Source organism: Tasmannia lanceolata, unplaced genomic scaffold (genome assembly GCF_043159265.1).
Source record: "Tasmannia lanceolata isolate RefF3 unplaced genomic scaffold, GAP_Taslan_0.1 ptg000012l, whole genome shotgun sequence".
In the NCBI taxonomy this organism is placed as follows: domain Eukaryota; kingdom Viridiplantae; phylum Streptophyta; class Magnoliopsida; order Canellales; family Winteraceae; genus Tasmannia; species Tasmannia lanceolata.
The window spans coordinates 20366656-20383087 of record NW_027518689.1 but is presented as its reverse complement, the minus strand read 5'-3'; positions in this window follow the sequence as shown (position 1 = coordinate 20383087).

Below are 16432 nucleotides of genomic sequence, written 5' to 3'. Positions count from 1 at the left end.
ATTTGTGGAATGGAGAAATGCGATTTCATTTCATGTACATATCACTTACCGCATTTCCACCTACAGAGTAAAATAAATGCAAATGCTCGTCTGCTATTTGTTTATGCTAGGCTTTTATTTTTACAATTTGTGGAGTGGAGAAATGGGATTTCAAAAACACCTTCTTCAATACCATGTAGAGCTCCCCTATATTGCCCTTCAAAACCCTCTTTAGGTACTAGTAACCCCACCTAGGTAGCTGAATACCCTTTTCTGTGAACTTGGGGACCATGGTGGGCAGTTGATGGCCCCTCTATGGGGACTTCTTCTACCCCATTTAAGGACCCATAACACCTTCTTCAATACCATGTGGAGCTCCCTTATATTGCCCTTCAAAACCCTCTTTAGGTACTAGTAACCCCATCTCGGTAGCTGAAAATCCTTTTCTGTGAACTTGGGGACCATGGTGGGCAGTTGATGGCCCCTCTATGGGGACTTCTTCTACCCCATTTAAGGACCCATAACACCTTCTTCAATACCATGTGGAGCTCCCCTATATTGCCCTTCAAAACCCTCTTTAGGTACTAGTAACCCCACCTAGGTAGCTGAATACCCTTTTCTGTGAACTTGGGGACCATGGTGGGCAGTTGATGGCCCCTCTATGGGGACTTCTTCTACCCCATTTAAGGACCCATAACACCTTCTTCAATACCATGTGGAGCTCCCCTATATTGCCCTTCAAAACCCTCTTTAGGCACTACTAACCCCACCTCGGTAGCTGAAAACCCTTTTCTGAGAACTTGGGGACCATGGTGGGCAGTTGATGGCCCTCTATGGGGTTAGAGACATGATACATATTTTCAGCTTAGTATGAGAGTTGTAATAATTATTGGTTTGCTTGCTAGCTTTTCTTCATAATAGTAGTGATTGGGAATATGAGTTTATGCTATGGGTTGGATTTTATTGATTTTCTTCGTAATTTCTTTTAGAGTTGATGAGATCATAATTTTAATGATGGTCAATATAACTAAGTTTTTGGGTTATGAATTGATCTCGGTGATTTTGATTTGGTTGTTCATTGCCATACAGTTTTTATCCGGTCAGAGCCATTGCAAAGCCTTGAAAGATGTTGATGCGAAAGAGTGATAGACGGAAAGTAACAAAGCCTCCAAGAAGGTCAGAAAGGAGTTTAAAAGGGGAGGAGACGAAAATGGGAGCTGTGAAGAAGAGACAAACACATGTAAGTGTGTATGTTGTTAATTGTATCAATCATAGTAAGTTAATTCATTTTCCACATATATTTTGGCGATGTAATTTGTTTTGCAGGCTCCATACGTCCCAGCACGATCTTCTCCAGCTTCTTTCAAATCGGCAATGGACAGGATAAAGTTCAAGCCAGTCCATTTTGATGCCATAGAAAAGACTCCTTTTCGACATCTGTTTGGCATGGAGGACATTATCATGCACAAGCCTCTCGTAAGAGGTATCCACGATAAGTGGACTCCTGGCAGTAAGAAGTTCACGTTAGGGAGTATAAATGTCCCCTTCCTTCCAAGAGATGTTGCATTGGCATTAGGACTGCCACTTACTGGAGAGAGAATGGAGGTGGTGAGGGTTCTGTCATTCGACAGGACAAAACCCCAACCTAAAGTGCCTGGGTGGCCATTTCCAGAGGCCAATGTGAAGGCATCGGTTATCGAGAATGATATTACAGCAATAGTTAGAGAATGAAATCAAGCTTCGATAGAGAAGACCCTCAAATATGTTCTCCTGCATCTTTTTGCCTCTGTCCTTTTCACAAAAAGCGCACATCGAGCTGACGAGCTGTTCTGGCCCTACATCGACGACATAGGAAATATTGGGAAGTATAATTGGGCGATGGCAGTGTATGACTAGCTCGTAGATTACCTAGACAGAGTCAGCAAGGGTGGCAGGTACCTTGGTGGCTGCTCGTTGGTGATTCAGGTAATATGGACTCATGACGTTTAATATTCTAACTGCGCTGTTTATAGTATGATTAACATGGTGTTTCATATGTATGCAGGTATGGTTATACGAGCATACCACATTTTGGATTCCCACCAATCCAACTGCTCGTCCACGTGTGCTTAAATGGGACTGGAAAGCAAACGAATTAAAGACATATCGATTAGTGGAGCAGAAGCAGATAAAGAAATCGGAGGTGAGATATTAAAAATTTGTTAACGTATATATCAATACTACTATCTTGTTAATTGACTATGTTTTCCAAATATTCAGGTGCTGGTGACATTGAAAGTATCTCTGTTAGAGAAGTCACAGTACCTCAAGGATGAGGTAATGCAGTCGAGCAGGACTATGTTGCGTACGTTATTTTATTTTACTTGTTGATATTTAAAATTTGATCATTGACTGTCATGTTTAAACATTAGGATGTTGAGGAGACAATGGAAGCCGATAAGGAACAGTTGGAGTCCGAGGGGATAGTTTTGGGAGTAGAAAGTGAATTGAAGAAAGGAAGTAGTGAAGATGACTGGAAGCATATAAAAATTTTGGCGAGAGAGAGAGATGTAGTCGATAGACAGTGGCAGATGATTAGAACAGCATGGGAAGAACTAAGAAAAAGAGAGGAAGATGTTGGAAAAAGAGAGGAAGATGTGGGAAAGTAGAGGAGGAATTGAAAAAAGGAATGGAGCGTATGCAGAGAACAAATGAAGGGACAGGGGGAAGAATGGATGGGGTTGAGGAGGAGAGGAATGGCGAAAATGCATCTCAAGGTGCACGATTATCTTCGCAGCTGTGCGAGGATTGGACGGATTTAGCTGACTTTGGATGTGACATGGATGCAGCCGCCACCCTAATAGATGTATCGTCTCAGTACCCCAAGTCACATGAAGAAAGATTCGGCACCACACGCGGGGTGATCGTTAAACCTTTGCAACGATTGTTCGAAATGGAGGTGAGGAAGGAAGTGGCACCATCTACTGAAGTTGAGCTGAAAGTGGTGCTGGATTCCGAATTAGGGAGCATTGTAAGGGGTGTGAAGATGGATGGAAGGAGTAGGAAACCTGGGAGAGCCAGAAAAAGCCCCTACTTATCAGGGAAGACCGAAAAGAGAAGGCAGAAGGAAGGGAAGGAAGAGGGGGAGGACCCCAACATACCTAAACCACCTCCAAGAACAGCTCTGATAGAGAGACTCCTAAAGCATGAGAAAAGGCAAGTAGATGTGAATTATATTAGACCATGATTTAAGGTGATCATAAATGAAAATTATTAACTAACAATTTAATACAATTTTGCAGTGATATTCTCATGGAAAAGGATGATGTACACGTAATAGCCGAAGACCTACAACATCTTTGGAATGTCAGACAATACCTGACTGGCACTGTAAGTGTTATTTTTTTTTAATAAAATCTACATTACCTCACATCTCACATTTACTTCTCTTCCTTGAAGATCGTGGATATATATGGGAAGCACGTACAGTCCTCCAACGAGGATGGGTTAGCAGATCCTAGGGGCGGAATTGTCTTCGTTCCTTTGGTGGTACATGTAAGTGTAATTTCTCTCATCCCACATTTCAGTTTACATAAGATTATATCTGTAGTATCCCATTGAATTCCTTTTTTTTTAGGGAACTCTTACTGCAGTGGGGAGCGAAGTGACTGAGGAGCTGAGCGTAGAAAAGTGGAAGACGGCGAAGGATGCTCTCCACGGTAGACTTATAGACCACCAGCTAGAAGCAGTACAAATGGTACTATTACCATTATGTCAAGACAGCCACTGGATTCTTCTCATTGTCGATATGGTCACCAAAATCTTCCACGAATGCAATTCGTGTAAAGGAATGGAGTTCCAGGAACGAGCAGGATTGACCGTAAGTGGGTTAGCATCTTCAATGTTTTCCTACTTATAATTCTATACGTATAACAGTTATGTTTCCTAAACCTGTCAATGTTAACCACTTGTAGGTAGCGTTGTTGAAGGAGTACTTCAAGGAAAGGGGCTGTGATATAGACCATTTTCAATATGCTCAGATGGACAATTTCCCACAACAGGCCAATGGGTCAATATATTTAAATGTTTATTTTTCTAGGGTATGAATTTGATTCGCTCAATACAACCGTTGTTATGCAGGTTCGACTGTGGTTTGTTCGTGCTTAAAGCGATCGGCCATCTGTATGCAAAGGATCCATTCACTTTCAGCAAGTGTGACATTCCCGCTTATCGGCTGCAGCTGTGCGAAAGATTCTTGCACAGAGAGTTCGGGGACTGTGGCGATTTTCTTAAGGGGGATATATGAGTGAAAAATGAAGAAGAGCTCTTGAAGTTCTCATGGATGTTGTAAACAGGATGGACATTGATGGTCTTTGCAGTGAAGTTTTGTGTCTATTTGTAAGCAAAATGGGGTAAAATGGGGTAAATTTATTTGTAATTGTTGGGCGCATCTGTATAGGATAGAAAGCAGGCTGTAGAGACACAGAGGGAGGGTTTGTTTGTATCTCAGCATACTGACAACTATGTATTTGTAATTAAAAATCAAGTTCTATGAAGTGATGGTGGTTGTGGCATTGGGTTCATTGCGAAATATGGTAAAGGACTTTGAAAATCATCAAATATTTGTTCATAAAGTTTTGGGGGAATTTATATTTCTGTTGGATGGAAATATGATTTATTTGTATTTAATTGTGGTTATTCTCTCTAGTTTTTATTTTCATCGTCATAGTTGGCAATGGGACCCCTGTTTTTTGTGCTTTTCCGGGTATTTATATTTTTATTGTAGGTGAAAATGTTAGGACATTGTCTGATAGAGCCCCAAATTGCCCGTTCTTGGGACTTTTGTGGAACAAAATCTCCCTGGGAGATTGGTGGGAAAAAAAGTTATCCCGGTAAAAAAAAATTTCCGGTTTTGTTTGGTTGCTTGAACTGTTGGGAAGAATAAAATTCTTCCTCAAAGTTGTTGATAAATTGAACACCATTTCTAACAACAGCCACCCCCTTCTTTCCAAATGGACTGTCCACCCCACACCATAGGATGATCCATAACGTCCATTTGATGGGCCACAATTTAAATAGGTTGTGTGGCAAAAGACAATTCATGCATTTAGATCATGGTTTGTACTTGCTATGTCCTCCTTACATAAAAAATAAAAAAATAAAAAATAAATCTCGGAGGTCCGAGATTTTGTCTCGGAACTCCGAGAATATGGGCAGAGGAAACCTCGAAAGATTCTCGGAAGTCCGAGACAATTTCTCGGAACTCCGAGATTTCGTCCAGCTTAACCTCGGAGCTCTGAGAAAATTTCTCGGACCTCCGAGATTCGGCCCAGTAGAAAATTAAAAAAATCTGTCTGTTCTCGGAAGTTTGAGACAATTTCTCGGAACTCCGAGATTTCGTCGAGGTTCAAGTCGGAGCTCCGAGAAAATTTCTCGGAACTCCGAGATTCGGGCCAGTAGAATATGAAAAAAATCCGTCTGTTCTCGGAAGTCCGACACAATTTGTCGGAAGTCCGAGATTTCGTCCAGGTTAACCTCGGAGCTCCGAGGAAAATTCTCGGAACTCCGAGATTAGGGCCAGGAGAAAAAAAAATTTCCGTCTGTTCTCGGAACTCCGAGAAAATTTCTCGGAACTCCGAGAATCGGCCCAGGAGCGTTATAACCCTGGACCCGGTTCGTTTTTTTTTACTTTTCTTCTCTTCTTTCCCTCTTCCTTCCACTTCTCTTCAAACCTTAACTCCACTTTTTCCTTTTTTCCGTCATTTTCTCCCTACGTCTTCCTCCAAAACCCTCTCTTCTTCCTAAAACCCTAGCATTTCACCCCTTTTTCATTTTTTCTTTCTTCCCTTCTCTATTTCTCCTTTTTTCCTCCATTTTAGGGCTATTTCTCTTCTTCTTTACATATTACTTTTCTCTCCACCCACATTTCCTCTCACCATGCCTCCTAAAACCAAAAATCTCAACATCGGAGGCTTCTCCCAAGTTGAAGACCCCGAATACGTTCCTGAAGTAGTTCCGGAAGAAGAAGGGCCTTCACGGAAGAAGGCGAAGGCTAAGGCTGTGGCTGCCGAGGTTGTGTCCAACTCCTATTTCACTGGGGATAAGGCCAAGAAACTCTGGGCCGACGTCGGCACTAGGGGCATCCTCAGCGGTAGGTACATTGATCCCCTGTCCTTCAAAATTTTGATTTAAAGGCCAAATTTGATGCTCTTCATTGGACACACATCATTCACATCAACGAACCCGTTTACCTTCGATTGGTGCGTCTCTTCTATGCCAATCTCACCATTTACCCTTCCTTCTTCAAAATCGAATCTAAGATCAAGAAAACTGTCATCAAACTCAACATCAGACTTTTGCCACAGTATTTGGGATTAGCCATGAGGGCCTCTTACACTATTTTTGGCCGGAAGATGGGATGCATTCACTTGATGATATTGATCATGACACTGTCTATGGTCGGATAACACGGCGCTACCACCCTAATATGCCAGTACAATCTGCCGACCTTATTCCGGTTGCGCGCATGCTCCATAACTTCATGTACCACATCTTCATACCTCGTGCTGGGATGCGTGAAGCCCTAAGACCCTTAGAGGCATATATTATCTACAGCATCCTAGAGGGCCGCCAGCTTTGTCTGTCATATATCATGTTTCGCTACATGTTTCAAACCCCTAGACGCTACCGCTCTTCCTTGCCATATGGCATGATTCTCACCCGTGTCTTCCGCCACTTCGGCATCATCTTGGAAGGAGAAATGACCATGAATCCTACTGTCCCGTTTGATGTTCAGACCTTTAACCGCATGGCTCTTAATGAAGCAGCGATTGACATCGATTTGCGTGTATTTGTAAGCAAAAATGGGGTAAAATGAAGTAAATTTATTTGTAATTGTTGGGCGCATATGCATAGGACAGAAACCAGACTGTAGCGACACAGAGTTTGTTTGTATCTCAGCATACTGAGAACTATGTATTTGTAATTAAAAATTATGTTCTGCCAAGTGATGGTGGTTGTCGCATTGGGTTCATTGCGAAATATGGTAAAGGACTTTGAAAATCTTCAAATATTTGTTCATAAAGTTTTGGGGGAATTTATATTTCTATTCGATGGAAATATGATTTATTTGTATTTAATTATGGTTATTCTCTCTATTTTTAATTTTCAGCCTCATAGTTGGCAATGGGATCCCTGTTTTTTGTGCTTTTCCGGGTATTTGTATTTATATTGTAGGAGAGACAAGTTGATTTGAGAAGATAGGAAGAGTTGTTTTCCCAGCGTAGGGTTTTCTCTTGGGTTGCGGTATTCTGGCATCCAAACGGAAAGTGGTTTTGGATGGTCAGACAAAAGCTCAAAGTCTCATCTAAGAGGAGGCAGTTGAGTTCAAACTCTATTCTTTTTTACACTTGTATATGGAGCTTTCTTATTAATTCCATTTTCGTGGGGATTTCATGTAATGACCAAGCTTGAAGTCTTGCAGAAATGTGACAGCCTGTGACATACTGATATACCCATAAACCTTGAAGCATATGTTAGCGACGGGGTATCCTCAGTATATACTCTTTTTGAAGACATCGTATATTTTGTTTTAGGATTCTTCCCTGCGAAATAGACTCAAACCCAATATAAACTAGGATTCAAGTACATTTTTTGAATTACAGTACACAAAAAATGATACATATATGCACACCACTAATTACAGTATACCAAAAAAGGGTTTCAGGTAACAAAAAATTATATACAGAAACTAATTACTGTACACACTTTCAATTAATCCACTTCTCCTCCATCCAAGTGGAGCCTCCAATGCATTGTCCGCGGAGTAATTACGTGAAAAAAGGAGCTGCACAAGGTACACCCGACCTACAAACACCACCACCACACCGAATAAGTATGGAATCGGGGATGTTTTATACTACTTATTCACCTCCATAAATTACGTATCACGTACCTATTGAAAACGGGGGCAGAGGGTCCAATGGCAGATTCATCAGGCAGTTGTCTCTCCATGGGAGGTTCTCTGCAAGTCCTTTTGTTGTGGCCAAGTTTTTCACAGATCGTACATTTGCAATGCACTCTACTCTGCAATTCGCGGTCAGATCTTCTCGTACGCGGCCGTCCAGGTGGTCTTTTCGCTATAGGAGGTAATACAGTGTTGAGAGGTTCTGGAGGCACTTACCATTGAGTGCGATCTACTGTAGGGTGAAGCACCTCAGCGTACGTTTCCCGATACTTCTCTATACGAAACCATTTATGGCAATAATCGTACTCATCAAAATCCGTGATGGCAATGGCTGCCATGGCATGTCCGCACGGCAGCCCAAGCGTTTGGAACTCACGACATGTACAGGTTTGTTGCAGCAAGTCTACGACATCATGATGATCACGGGACCTTACTTCAAATTCATGCACACCTACTCGATAAGCATCATATCCGCGACCATGTTCCCTGGCCACACCCAAATGTTTTTCTGCATAATGCGTGCACTTTGTTTCCCATTCATGGCCCATCGCTTGACGTTTCTGTATGTATTCGGAGCTCTTAAAACGAGTCAGCTCCACCGCAACTGCAATCGGCAATTTTCTGGCATCCTTTAGCATTGCATTGTAACACTCCGATCTATTGGTGGTTAACACATCATATCTATCCCCCTTGAAGTAGAAAATAGCCCAGTTTTCCTTGGGAATAACGGCTATCCAGTTGTGTGCATTTTCACTCCTCGCCTTAATTTTTTCCATTGTGTCTATGAAAACACTCTCTCAAAGCCCTAGAAGCTCTCCAGAACAATTTCTTAAGTAAAGGGTCTTTGAAGTCGGTGTACAAATTGGCGGCGAGGTGACGCATCCACTAGCTATGGTTTGCAATAGGCATTACTTTAGGCACTGCTTGCATCAACCCCTTTTGTCGATTGGAGCATAGGGTCAATGCGCCTATCCCCTCCGCCAATACGTGCCGCTTCACCAAATAGAGGAACCAGCACCAGCTATCTTCGTTTTCAGTCTCGACAACTCCAAAAGCTAATGGAACTAATCCGTTGTTCCCGTCTACCCCAACTGCGATAAGTAAGATTCCAAGATACTTTCCACGTAGATGAGTCCCATCGACCAAAACTATCGATCTGAGAATTCGCTGGAAAGAACGTATGCTGGGACCAAATGCCCAGAATAAGCGAGCAAATTTATCATCTCCCCCTGGACGTAGATCTCTCGCTCGAAAAACACGCATGTAGGTGCCCGGGTTTGTTCTCATCATCTCAACTATCAGTGCAGGCAGCAAGCGGTACGAGTCCTTCACATTTCCACAGTTTATTTCAAGGATGATGTTCATCGCAAGGTGTGGTCTACGGTAGGTCATGGTTATACCCCAGTGCGACTTGATGTATTGTCTTATGATCCTTGTCCCGACATCTTCTGGACGATCAAATAGGGGTAAGCATGTCTCGGCAACCCATGGTGATGTAGCTAGATGATTATCATTGCCCTTTAAGTGAGATGTACACGTATGGTCGCTGACAAACTTCTTCACTAGCACATAAGTCATACGGTTAATGCCTGATATACGCCACTTGCAACCTGGTTCCTTGCATACAACGGCATACTTCTTGGGAGTTGACCGTGACTTCTTGAACGTGAATCGCTGCCGAATTGCATACTCTTTAACGGCCTTCTTGAACTGCTTCATATTTGGATACATAGCCCCAACAGTTAACTCATCGAACTGAAGATTATCTGCATCTACCTCATCAGCCCCAACATACATGTCGTCTACTTCGACTGCCCGACATGTCCCAGCAGGTAGAAATGGCCTACCATTGCCGGTAGGGGGAGCCGCTTCTGTTGGCCTAAGGTTTTCACCAGAATCTTCGTCGTGAATTTCATTTCCATTATCATTTTTAGGATCATGGGCGGCCTCATCACCCTGCTCATCCTGAACCTCAGCCTCAGCCTCAGCCTCAGCCTCAGCCTCGTCATCATCCTCATCATCATCCTCTGCAGGATCATCATCATTGTCATCTTCAGTTCTAAATTCTTCCAAATCACAACCGAAGACATGAAAATCATCCTCGAAAACATTAATATGCTCCAACGGCACATCTGCATCCTTCCCGGGGAGAATGATATCTTCGGAGATATGGTTCCCATACATATCGTCCGAGAAGTTTTCATTTAGGTCAACTCGAACCCTACACAATTGAACAATATAAAATCAGGATAGTAGATTTAGTACTTGAATATAAATAAAATTCTACAAGACATACCTTGAACTAAATTGTGCCGAGTCACCTCCTATGCTTGTATTACCCAATTCTGTTTCATATTCTCTTTGTAAGTCTACTTCAAAACGAGAGTCGGGAGTGACAGTTACTCGTTCCGGTGGATATCTTAGGTGTGGAATCGGTGGAACGGAAGTAGGAGGTATGCATGCATTATTAGAGGGATTTTGAGAGGGAATCGGTGGTACAGAAGTCAAAGATATGGGTAGGTTATTAGAGGGATTTTGCGGTGAAAAGGAAGTAAAAGGTATGACATTGTTTAGGTCATTGTCAATTTTTGTTATGTATAGCATCACAGAGTTGAAAGTATCTTTCTCAAGCACCTTAACCAACGTTTGGAAGATATCATCGCTATCGACGTCGATTAGAGTGCTTATATATGGATCAACAACATATCGACATTTGATGGATAGTGACACCCGTCCTGCAATACTCCCAATTCGACTGTGGATTAGAGCGTCCAATTCTTTAAGATCCATTCGGGGACTTACCAATAAGAATTTCTTACTCCCACCAACATATTCCCAATTAACTTCATCCTTCAGTATGCCATCATAGTGTAACAGTAGAGAAAGCATTGTGCGTGCCACTTTACGAAGACCTGCAAAGGGCCAACAAGATATCATAAGAACCACTACGTAAAGGGGGCTTCTGAAGGCAAATAAGTAGAGGCCGGCTTAACCAAAACCTTCGGAGGCACACGTTGACAAGGTGAACCAGACAACTCTGGTTTTGAAAGAAGAAAATATGAGCTTCCTGATTGAGAACTTGTCTGCAAAAGGAGTATATGATATGGTTAATGATGATGCCAAAATCCGGATCTGGGCGTCGGACGAGCGCTATCGGCAAAACCAGCAGCTTAGGTTGGCAGAGATCCTATTCATGGGTGCCTGCGCTCATATAAAACAACGTTAGAAGGGCCCCAGAGTGGGGACTCGGGGCACCCTCCGACGCTCAAGTCAGGTATCGGTATCACAGGTATCTAAGCAAGACTAATAGAGATAAACATGCTTATGGGGGGAAGAAGAGTCTCTTACCGTTGAGCAAGGGGGTGCCTTTTATAGGCTTAGAGTTCTTACACCATGTTTTGGTGTATAAGCCATGTGTCCTTGTGCATGGCAAGTTTTTAGCATGTTTGCCACTTGTCGTAATGGTTGCCATGCATTAGTATGTATGCCATGTGTCCAAAGTAAAAGGGGAATTTATTTAGTTTTCCCCCAACACTTGTCTTTATACTTTTCTTGATCATAATTAGATTCCTTTGGTATAAGGGTGACACGTGGCGGGCTCTAACGGTCCTACTGTATTTTCTCCCTATCAGTTAAGACTTAAACATGACAAGAAGATGATAACATTTTTATTTAAAGTACATTTAATACCAGACTAAAGCATGCAAATAATTGCACATAAGTGAACATTGCATTTCAAGTATACAGGTCACAGTACCAAATCTAGTTTAAAGACGAAATCTACCAGAAATTAGTTTAACATGTTAGATTTGGCAAGGATATAATATTTTCTTAAATAAATGACACCAAAAGGGATTATGGACCCTCAAATGGGGTAGAAGAAGTACCCTTGGAGGGTCCATCAAATCCAGAAGATGGTCCTCAACTTCAAAGTGATGGGTTTTCAGCTACAAAAATGGGTTACTAGTACCTAAGGGGGGCTTCTCAAAGGCAATAGAGGGGAGCTGCGCATGGTATTACAGAAGGGATTATGGGCCCTCAAAAGTGGTAGAAGAAGTACCCTTGGAGGGCCCATGAAATCCAGAACATGTTCCTCAAGTTCAAAGTCATGGGTTTTCAGCTAGAAAAAAGGGGTTACTAGTACCTAAGGGGGGGATTCTCAAGGGCACTAGAGGGGAGCTGCGCATGGTATTACAGAAGGGATTATGAGACCTCAAATGGGATAGAAGAAGTACCCTTGGAGGGTCCATCAAATCCAGAAGATGGTCCTCAAGTTCAAAGTGATGGGTTTTCAGCTACAAAAAGGGGTTACTAGTACCTAAGGGGGGCTTCTCAAGGGCAATAGAGGGGAGCTGCGCATGGTATTACAGAAGGGATTATGGGCCCTCAAATGGGGTAGAAGAAGTACCCTTGGAGGGCCCATCAAATCCAGAAGATGGTCCTCAAGTTCAAAGTCATGGGTTTTCAGCTACAAAAAAAGGGGTTAATAGTACCTAAGGGGGGCTTCTCAAGGGCAATAGAGGGGAGCTGCGCATGGTATTAAAGAAAGGATTATGGGCCCTCAAATGGGGTAGAAGAAGTACCCTTGGAGGGTCCATCAAATCCAGAAGATGGTCCTCAACTTCAAAGTGATGGGTTTTCAGCTACAAAATGGGGTTACTAGTACTTAAGGGGGGCTTCTCAAGGGCAATAGAGGGGAGCTGCGCATGGTATTACAGAAGCAATTATGGGCCCTCAAATGGCGTAGAAGAAGTACCCTTGGAGGGCCCATCAAATCCAGAACATGTTCCTCAAGTTCAAAGTCATGGGTTTTCAGCTAGAAAAAAGGGGTTAGTAGTACCTAAGGGGGGGCTTCTCAAGGGCACTAGAGGGGACCTGCGCATGGTATTACAGAAGGGATTATGAGCCCTCAAATGGGATAGAAGAAGTACCCTTGGAGGGTCCATCAAATCCAGAAGATGGTCCTCAAGTTCAAAGTGATGGGTTTTCAGCTACAAAAAGGGGTTACTAGTACCTAAGGGGGGCTTCTCAAGGGCAATAGAGGGGAGCTGCGCATGGCATTACAGAAGAGATTATGGGCCCTCAAATGGGGTAGAAGAAGTACCCTTGGAGGGCCCATCAAATCCAGAAGATGGTCCTCAAGTTCAAAGTGATGGGTTTTCAGCTACAAAAAGGGGTTACTAGTACCTAAGGGGGGCTTCTCAAGGGCATGAGAGGGGAGCTGCGCATGGTATTACAGAAGGGATTATGGGCCCTCAAATGGGGTAGAAGAAGTACCTTTGGAGGGCCCATCAAATCCAGAAGATCTTCCTCAAGTTCAAAGTCATGGGTTTTCAGCTACAAAAATGGGGTTACTAGTACCTAGGGGGGGCTTCTCGAAGGCACTAGAGGGGAGCTGCGCATGGTATTACAGAAGGGATTATGAGCCCTCAAATGGGATAGAAGAAGTACCCTTGGAGGGTCCATCAAATCCAGAAGATGGTCCTCAAGTTCAAAGTGGTGTGTTTTCAGCTACAAAAAGGGGTTACTAGTACCTAAGGGGGGTTTCTCAAGGGCAATAGAGGGGAGCTGCGCATAGTATTACAGAAGGGATTATGGGCCCTCAAATAGGGTAGAAGAAGTACCCTTGGAGGGCCCATCAAATCCAGAAGATGTTCCTCAAGTTCAAAGTCATGAGTTTTCAGCTACAAAAATGGGATTACTAGTACCTAAGGGGGGGCTTCTCTAGGGCACTAGAGGGGAGCTGCGCATAGTATTACAGAAGGGATTATGAGCCCTCAAATGGTATAGAAGAAGTACCCTTGGAGGGTCCATCAAATCTAGAAGATGGTCCTCAAGTTCAAAGTCATGGGTTTTCAGCTACAAAAAGGGGTTACTAGTACCTAAGGGGGGTTTCTCAAGGGCAATAAAGGAGAGCTGCGCATGGTATTACAGAAGGGATTATGGGCCCTCAAATGGGGTAGAAGAAGTACCCTTGGAGGGCCCATCAAATCCAGAACATGTTCCTCAAGTTCAAAGTCATGGGTTTTTAGCTACAAAAATGGGGTTACTAGTACCTAAGGGGGAGGCTTCTCAAGGGCACTAGAGGGGAGCTGTGCATGGTATTACAGAAGGGATTATGAGCCCTCAAATGGGATAGAAGAAATACCCTTGGAGGGACCATCAAATCCAGAAGATGGTCCTCAAGTTCAAAGTCATGGGTTTTCAGCTACAAAAAGGGGTTACTAGTACCTAAAGAGGGCTTCTCAAGGGCAATAGAGGGGAGCTGCGCATGGTATTACAGAAGGGATTATGGGCCCTCAAATTGGGTAGAAGAAGTACCCTTGGAGGGCCCATCAAATCCAGAACATGTTCCTCAAGTTCAAAGTCATGGGTTTTTAGCTACAAAAATGGGGTTACTAGTACCTAAGGAGGGGCTTCTCAAGGGCACTAGAGGGGAGCTGCGCATGATATTACAGAAGGGATTATGAGCCCTCAAATGGGATAGAAGAAGTACCCTTGGAGGGACCATCAAATCCAGAAGATGGTCCTCAAGTTCAAAGTGATGGGTTTTCAGCTACAAAAAGGGGTTACTAGTACCTAAGGGGGGCTTCTCAAGGGCAATAGAGGGGAGCTGCGCATAGTATTACAGAAGGGATTATGGGCCCTCAAATGGGGTAGAAGAAGTACCCTTGGAGGGCCCATCAAATCCAGAAGATGTACCTCAATTTCAAAGTCATGGGTTTTCAGCTACAAAAATGGGGTTACTAGTGCCTAAGGGGGGGCTTCTCAAGGGCACTAGAGGGGAGTTGCGCATGGTATTATAGAAGGGATTATGAGCCCTCAAATGGGATAGAAGAAGTACCCTTGGAGGGTCCATCAAATTAAGAAGATGGTCCTCAAGTTCAAAGTCATGGGTTTTGAGCTACAAAAATGGGGTTACTACTACCTAAGGGGGGCTTCTCAAGGGCAATAGAGGGGAGCTATGCATGGTATTAGAGAAGGAATTATGGGCCCTAAAATGGGGTTGAATAAGTCACCATGGAGGGCCCATCAAACTCAGGGATTTTCAACTACATAAATGGGAATCCTAGATCGAAACTTGTGCAAAACAGGAGCTGATTCATGGGTTTATCTTGTGCATAAACAGAGGTAGGCTGCTCACTCCTCTTTCCCTATTTGCTTTTTCTTGCCTAGTTTAAGCTCGGAGAAAATGGTGGGAATGATGGCTGTAAATCTGTTTCGTTTTTTTTTCTCTAAAATCTGCAAATGCAGCTCCTTCATCATCCTCTAACAGGTTCTAAAAATAGGCAATGTTTAACGAACAGAGAGAGAGAGAGAGTGGGGTTTTAAAGTTTGATGAAATTGGAGATAAATAAGACCTGATCATTGTTAGAGGGCTAAAAGGTTTCTATCAAAGCCAATAGAGGTGATAACTGTAGTATAATGAAAGCCTGATATTGAATGAGAAAGAGCTCGAATTGCTCTAGGCAATAGAATTGCAGGTGCAACTGATGATGGAGTGCAGAAATAAAAGGGGTTGAAATTGGAGTTCTCAAAAATTAAGCTCTCAACAATAAATTCTTCATCCAATTGGAGCATTGCCACGACCCACCTGCATATTTTCTTTGCCTATTTTGATAGAAACGAACCATAGACTTGGCTTCCTCAATCTCAAATGACTTGAATTACCGTCATACTTAAAATCGTGATGTTTCTCCTACACGTTGAATCTGCTCTTTTCCTTTTTTCAAATCGCCACATGAGACTTCTAATATGAGTTGCAAGATGAAATCATTGCCATTTGTTTTACCCAATGCTCAATAGAGAGGATATTAAAAAAAAAATAGGGACAGAATCTCTGATGTCACTAACAAATCACAACATGAAAAATTCAATCCCTACACTCATCAAACTCATGTCTGTCTTGTATTCGCAGGCACTTTCACATTTAACACCAAAGCTAAATGGGATAGCATGAGTTTTGAATTACTAATATTAGCAATATCTTATGGACCACAACCACCCTCTGCGCATTATCATATCACACTGCCAGAATTGTCTTAAATAAGATCTTTGGAAATTAAATATTTCAGATAGTAAAGAAAATAATATGAAAGATAACAAGGGGGTGAAGGCAACAAACAAAGATATGTGATTGTATAAGAATGACATCTAGAAACATGTACCCCAACTGCCCGAACGGTGTGTTTGCCACAAATAGTTTATTTTTTTTCTAAATATACACTCAAACCCCTATTGTTAAAGCATCAATTTCCTTAACGTTAATCTTTATTTGTTAGTTTGAAGAATTTGATGCTCAAGATAAATGGATCTTAAGAAAGCTTTTATTCATGGAAAGTTCAAAAGCATAAATGCAACTAATTAGAGATTGATGTCATTCGGACGATGTTTGCACTTGAGATGAAGAAGTAGAAGACATATAAACTTGTTTTGATACCTTTTTTTCTTCAATGGTTGTTTTCTTTTGATACCTAATGTGGCCCAAAGAGTGGTTGCCCTCGTAGC